This window comes from Silurus meridionalis, chromosome 5 (assembly GCF_014805685.1).
Source record: "Silurus meridionalis isolate SWU-2019-XX chromosome 5, ASM1480568v1, whole genome shotgun sequence".
Lineage (NCBI taxonomy): Eukaryota > Metazoa > Chordata > Actinopteri > Siluriformes > Siluridae > Silurus > Silurus meridionalis.
Window position 1 is genome coordinate 15,917,169 of NC_060888.1, and position 7,730 is coordinate 15,924,898.

A 7,730-nucleotide genomic window follows, 5' to 3' on the forward strand; every position below is an offset into this window, starting at 1 on the left:
GGAGAGTTCAGCACAAGTCTTTTCTGCGCTAAGGGTCAGCATGCCAGCTTTTCGCCTCACTGCCTCTAAATCTCTCTCCAATCTGAAGTTCATGTAGCAGCATTATTCTTTTGAATGGAAGGCGCCCATAAAAAGACGCGCTGCGTCAAGTTGCTACTGTTAACAAGAAATAAGTACACGGCTCTGTTTCCTGGTATTGAGGACAAGCCAAGCACTACAGTTGTTACATTGAAGGCATTGGGGTTTTTTTTGTTTTTTTTTAAGTTTCTAAAATTCTCAAACCTGTCATGTTAAAAGAGAGAACTATCATTTAAACAATATGATCTCTGCACCTCATGCACAAACCGAGCAATGCATTTTTGAATGAGCTAAATTTTACATGGGCTAGATCTTCTGGATGCTGTGAAGGTTAAATAATTTCTCACATAGTTTGGAATGAAGTGTATAAACAAAATTACAGGTTGCACTATTCAACCATTGTTCCCTTTCTTACTGTTCCTCTGGACAGATCGTCTCAGGTCAGTGTTAAAGAGCACATTTTATCAAAGTAGTTCAAACAGGGTTTTGGTTGATTTGTATCAAGCGTTTTTCTTCCTGCAGCAGCATTACCTTCACTCAGCAGTGTAATTACTGCTTAATTATACACTGGATTTTGCTAAACAAGTCTTGATTTGCCAAGACTGCACAAAATTCACAGATATAATGTCTATTATTTTATTTCCAAGTTTGTCTGGTCTCCATCACTGTGTTAAAGCCACACCCAAGTGTTGAAGAAAGTTTTTGTTAGTGCTATATAATCTCAGTCAGTACAACACTTTTTGGGCTTGTCTTCCCCAAACATTTGGCACATTGATAGTTGTATAAAATATCTGCATACTGTAGAATTACAGTTTTTAGTTACTTCAATGGAAGAGACAACACTCGGTTTTCTCACTTTTTCACTCGGGGCCATGTAGTTTTGGATTTAGTTTTCCCTCAATAATAAGACATTTAAAAATTGCAATTTGTTTACACTTGTTACCTTTTACTAATATTTAAATTAGTTTGATCTGAAACATTAAAGTGTGACAAACATGCAAAAAAAAAGAATCAACACTTTTTCACACCACTGTGTATATATATATATATAGTTATATGTATAAATAGCCTACTTTGTTACACGTGTTCTGTTACATGACATCTTGTTAATGTCACAATGTGTCTAATGTCTGGATTCTGCATTAGGAATGTACCCTAATCAATGATGAAACATGCCAGTCTTGAGGATGAATTTTGCTATTTTTGTATTTAATAAACAAACCCTAATGACATTTCTTGTTAAGCTAAGCGTAGCCATGATCAGATACATCAAGAATATAGTCAGCAGTACTAAAATCAACCTGGCAACTTAATCTAAACAACCTTTTCACATACTACCATACGTTAGGATTTAGAAGTTTACAGATGCTTTAGTAAACAGGAATAAGCATAATCTTTACCTGGACAGTAACTATAACAATGCTAAATTCCAGTAGAAAATGAAAACACCAGACTGTCAAATCCTTCAGCTGGGTAGACACTTACAAACAGAAGTGTGGAGAGCAAAACAGACTACATTATTCAATATCCACAAGGTTGTGGGCAGAAGAATGTACAAAAGATTGTCATTCTATCTAGTTCTCTATCCTGTGAGTTGAGTTTCTGCAGACTAGAATTGTCATTTGAGGCCATTTAGGAAAATCACCTAGCATATTACTAAAACCCTGTTCAGTGTAGCAACAAAAATGTCATCAGCTGCAGCATGCCTGTAGCCCTCTTCCTAATTTCTTTACATTTTTCAGTGCACAGGAAACTAAACAACTTTGACCTTATTTTGCAGTGACCTTTGCTCTGACTTTACAGCAAACTGCTTTGGTATTGCGCCCGGGCCTCATTAGGAAACAGTTCAGAAACGACCTTTTGTAAAACCAGCAATTAGTGAGGCTTCACTGCACAAGCTGTCACAGGGCTCCAATGAAATTGACAGCTTTCTGGAGACATGCATAACCTCTAAATGCAACTTTTTTTCCCCTCTAATTTTTCTAAATATCAGACCTGAATATTTATCCAGATGCGGATGGGTTCCCTGAGCCTCGTTTCTCAGGCTTCAAGGCTGAAAAAAAAAAATTGTTGAAGTATATTGAATTAAACATTCCAGTATTCCAAACTTCATTGTTTTCATTTAAATGCAGATGATGAAGTGGGTGGTGGCAACTCAGTAGTTACAATGTTGGACTTCTGATCAGATCATCATATGTTCAAATCCCTGCACCACTAAACTGTGACTATGGGGCCCTTGAGCAAGGCCCTCAACCCTCAGCTGCTTAGTTGTATGAATAAGATAAATGTAAGTTACTCTGGATAAAGGCATCTTCAAGATGCTGTAAATGTAAATGATGGAATCATCCAACCTTTGTCATGTTCTCATGCACTGTTTTTATGTAATGAAAGAAAACTGTTTATTATGTGGGATTTTGGCTTTACTTTACAATTCTTTCTTTACAACCCATTGCATCAAGTCATGCATGTTAGATGGAAGTTGCTCACATCTCTCCGGTTCTTCAGCAATTACACTGGCTTCCAGTAAAGTATAGAGTAGAATTTAAAATCTTGCTACTCACTTATAAGGCACTTCATAATCTTGCACCACAATATCTTACTCAACTTCTTCATGTTTACACTCCTTCACGTGCACTTAGATCTTCATCTTCAATTTCTCTTGTGGCACCTTGGAATCGTCTGACTACCATGGGTGCCAGATCTTTTAGTTATGCTGCCCCCCGCCAATGGAACTCTCTTCTCCTTGATGTTCGCAATAGCGAGTGCTTGTTGACTTTTAAAAAGTGTCTTAAGACATATATCTTTTTATACAGGCCTTTTTATGAAATGTTTTATTGAGATTTAAATAAATTTTACATGCATATGCTGTTTCTCTGTTGTGTGTTCTGTTTTATGCAATGACCTGTATATTGTCTGTAAGGTGACCTTGGGTGTTTTGAAAGGCGCCATGAAATAAAATGCATTATTATTATTATTATTATTATTATTAATAAAGGTTGTACTGTTCGAAATCTTGAGATTTACAATGTAATTTAAAAAACTCAATAGAAGTAAATATTTGTAGAAGAAACGCCTCTCATAGGACGCTTTCACTATAAAACCAAACATGGTGTTGAGAAAATGCAGCAGAAAAATGAGGCGGACTTGATAAATGGCCGTCATATGGTTCAGAATCACCATGGATACAAGCTGTTCTGACAGCAGGCCGTCTGGTGGTTCATGGCTGAAAACAGTCTAGCGTCGAATTATTCAGCTGTTGAATATGCACACTGCACAAAACCTCAGTAAACCAAGTCAGCTGGATGGTTTCATTTCAGAGCAAACTGCTGCATTTGATTATTTCACACATAGAATGCGTCCCAGTCATGCCATCTAAAACACATTTGAGCTGTTGAATGTTCACCCAGGACTGAAACCACTGGAATGTGCTAAGGACGTCCTGTCCTGCTTTATATTTGTGTACAAGTAAAAAAAAAACCTTTGACATACAAAAGTGTACAATAAACCTCCCTATCCTTTTCTTATCAAATTTTCTTTACCAAATAAATGTAAATGACTGCATGAACCATAAGCACAGCTCATTACCAAGTTTGACTCTTAAGATGTATGTATACTTGCATCCTTTAATTGCTCTTTCCTCCCCTTGTGTTTCTCTTAATTGGCAGGTTTGTGTCTGTTTTTTGGTCCTTTACTTTGTAAAATGTGTCAGATCATAATGCTGTTAAACTTTTGCTTCACCTTTGGATGGTTCCTTGGGATTCCAATTCCTGGAGATACTCCAAAGTGTTTACTGCTTTTAATAAACCAAAAATAAGTGCTTAGGAAGTGATATATCACTGCATTTAATCAAATCTTAGTTAGGATCTTACTTCTCTTGTAAGGTCTTTCAACAAGGATATCATCGGTACAAGGATTTGTCTCCTTGCATTGCAATTCTGGAAATTGAATAAATTGTATGTTTGCTCATAGGCATGCGTGCACATATAACAATTAGGAAATATGTATATGTCAGTGGGCTTCACTGTATTCTCTACTTGTTCAGGGGTGAAAAAGGCAACGCATCACAGTCGACTAAGAATATACATAGTTCAAGCTCGTGTGAGGTCCACATGCAAAACACCAGCATGCTCATGTGTATTTCAGCAGGAGGTGATAAACTTACTAATGTCCTGAGTATGGGTGGAAATAACTTTCAGTCCTAAAGCATGTTAAGTTCTCCTGCTTAATAAAGCCAAGAGTGCTCTAAATAAGTGGCTGGGTCAGTTGTTAGAGTACTGAAGATTTATATAGGTGTTAGAACCATGGACTTCACGAAGACTTTGTGTGGCCTCATGGGATTCCCTGTGCTTGCAGCTCCAACTGTACAGGAAGCACCATTTGGAGGATGAATAGCACGAGGGAAGTAGTGAAGGGAAAAAAATGGCTTTGAAGCACAGTATCAAAAGGATTATTACGCATCAGAGGAAGAGAGTAAGGAGTACCACACACCAGTCTGAGGTGATCCATGAGGATTTCTTCATGTGGGATTTGCGTCATAATTGGGGTGTTTTGCTCAAAACTATATTTATCTGCGTTTCATATGGCGCAAAGACGATAAAAAGGATTGTCACTCTGTCTAAGCTGTCACCACTATCATCTTTTTTTCCAGCTAATATATAACAGACACACCCCTTTGGATTTTATGGAACTATTTTAATTGTCAAAATAATGTATTTTTATATATAATGTAAATAATGAAAATAATCTAATGCATGCATTATAAAAGTCTGTAATTGTTATAATACTCTTAATATTATTAGATTGTGAATATAGCAAGTGGGCATTTATTTAAAAAGATACTCAAGTAGGTTTTTTAACCTTTATTAACCAAATTTTCTTTCTCCTGTAGTTTGTGTGATTTCCATAAATAACAACTTGGATATTGTTTGTACTAAAAAAAACCATCATGTTCACAGAAAACGTGTGTTCTAAAGGCACTTATGGAATCAATAAAAGTTGAATTATAGTAATGTATAACAGATGGGACACTTGATTTAAGGCCTCAGACTTGAGTCACGAGTTGCCCCCTAAGTGACTTGTGAGGTGATTTGTTTTTGAACTTAACTGACTAATGATTTGACCCACATCATATCATGTGAAACATCTGCCAGTTATAAATTAGGAAGGCAAAAGTAGCACAATTCATGAATAAAACTGCAAGTATTGTTCAATGACTACCTATTATCATTTATTGTAATGCAGATAACAACCATAAAGTGCAAAAAAAAAAAAAGGTCAGATAACAGTCATCTTTTACTGTATTTAATAAAGATGCATTTTCTTTTACAATTCTGAATGCATTACCCACATAATATGGACAAAGGAAATGAGACACCTGACTTTTTTCCAGCATTACAATGAAATGATGGCACACAATTGTATCGGATGTCTTTAAAAATGGGTAAAGCTTTCCTTTATTTGAACTAGGAGACCCAAACCTGTTCTAGAATGGGTTCTGTGCACAAAGCCCTATTAAGATCTGCTTACATGGGTTGTGAAAGATCTTGAAAACCCTGCTATAGGCCTCTTCAACCTACATCACTATCTGACTTTACTAATGCTCATTTGGTGAAATAAGCACAAATCTCTCTAACTACTTTCCAACATATAGTGGAAAACCTTTCCAGAATAGTGAAGACTCTTATGACAGCAAATGGGGACTAAATGAAGAATGGGCTTTTCAAGAAAGCATTTACGAATCTTAGGGTTAGGTGTCCACAAACTTTTGTAAACCCACAAAAACAAACTCTTCCCTCGGTAAATGTTGTCCCATCTAGAGAGGATGAAGCATACCTATTTAGTGATTAATATACAAAATATTTGATTGACAAATTTATGAAGACATTCTATTAAAATCTGTTTGCACAAATATTTACAGTACAGTACTACTGCTGGTCATGCTGTACAGGTTATACTTCTATCATCAACAGTTATACTTTTGGTTATACCTTCCTCGATAGGTGATTTTTGGGTAAAGTTTTTCCCCCTTAGTACAGGTAAAAATGTATGGAGCTAACCATTCTTATATACTGATGTCCTGAAAGGCAGTAAGCAGAATTTGACACTAAACAGAGAAATGTGTGAATCCATAAACACATCTGCTGCTGTTCTATATGTGAGCTATGTGTTAAACATGTCAAGACCTGGCTTGGCTGCTGTGGAAGAATGAGTTGGCTTAAGCCCTTGCTGTCAGAGCTATCCTGGGTCTCCTCCTTAAAGACTATGACAGAAACAGTGTACATTGGTTCTGAACTGCAGGCAAGTTGTTTTTGGTTCTACCTGCTTCCTGTTTCTTACTGACAGTGATAGCTTATTGTATGTTTTGTAAAGTCTATAGGTATATAGGCATCATATACCTATGGTTCCTTAGAAAACACACCCATTCTCACAATCACCCCTGAAGGTGTGTGAAAACTTAGACAGGTGTTCCTGCACAGCTGGTAGCTTCTATAATTATCAAGGAAGAAGCCACTCTTGTGTTCTTACAAAGAGACTGTCAGTTATATATCTGTCACTGTCAGGTCTCCACATACGTGACCTTTAGTTTAGACTCTGAATGTTGTATAACCTTTCATACTTTGTTTCGAGCACTAAAGCTTTTTAGTATCGTTTCCCCTGAAAAGAAAAAAAAAACGTATAGAATGATAGAAAGCAGTGCCTAATACATAAATTACATAGACAAACATTTCTGGGACACCAGACTTTTTTTTACTCATATGTGTTTTTTCTCCAAACTGTTAGCACAACTTTAATGGCACACTATTACATAGGATGCTTTTGTAAGCAGTAGCATTACTTTTCCCTTCACTTGAATAAGGAGACCCAGCATGACAATGCTCCATGAAGATATGGTGTATGTGGGTTGAAGTGAAAGGTCTTCAGTGGCCCGAACTCAGCCCTATTAAACACCGTTGGGACGAATTGGAACGCTGACTTTACCCCAGGCCTCCTTAACTTACATCAGTATATGACTTTACTAATGCCCAGAAGAGTGGAGGTTGTAGAGAGGAATAAAGATGTAAAGGAATGTTTAAAAAGCACATTCCAAACTGTTGGTAAGGTGTCTACATACCCTTGTCCATAAAGTGTATCTTTTTCATGAGCAATCATGCACCCCAGTTTCACAGGAGGAGTTTGGTTTTACAGTCTTAAACATACTATGCCATTACACCCTCCTTAATGATCATAAACCATTCACCTTTTTAGACATGATAGCTCGGATGGTACCAGCAAGGTCAGGAGTTTACAGTCTAGCCTAGTTTCCCTGAACCCTCCTGAACCCTGTTGGTGTGGGTCATTTAGGAAGTATTGCATAATAGCAGATGGTTTGCATTTAAACCTCAGCAGACGATAAAGTACCTTATGTCTGGATGGCTCTACGGCTCCAGAGCTTCATCACAACTCCTGACGCCCGCATGGCTGTGGTCCACCTTAAACAAGCCTAGAAACATGATTTATGCCTCCACATTATTCTCCCTAAAGGTGTAGGAGGATTATCTGACACGGTTTCCGAGAGGTTGGGTATTTTTTTCTGTGTGCAGATTTTATTGAGCTTCTGTTCGATGCATGTTTCATAGTCAGCCATGAAAAGGTTTGCTTTAGTATCTGTGCTT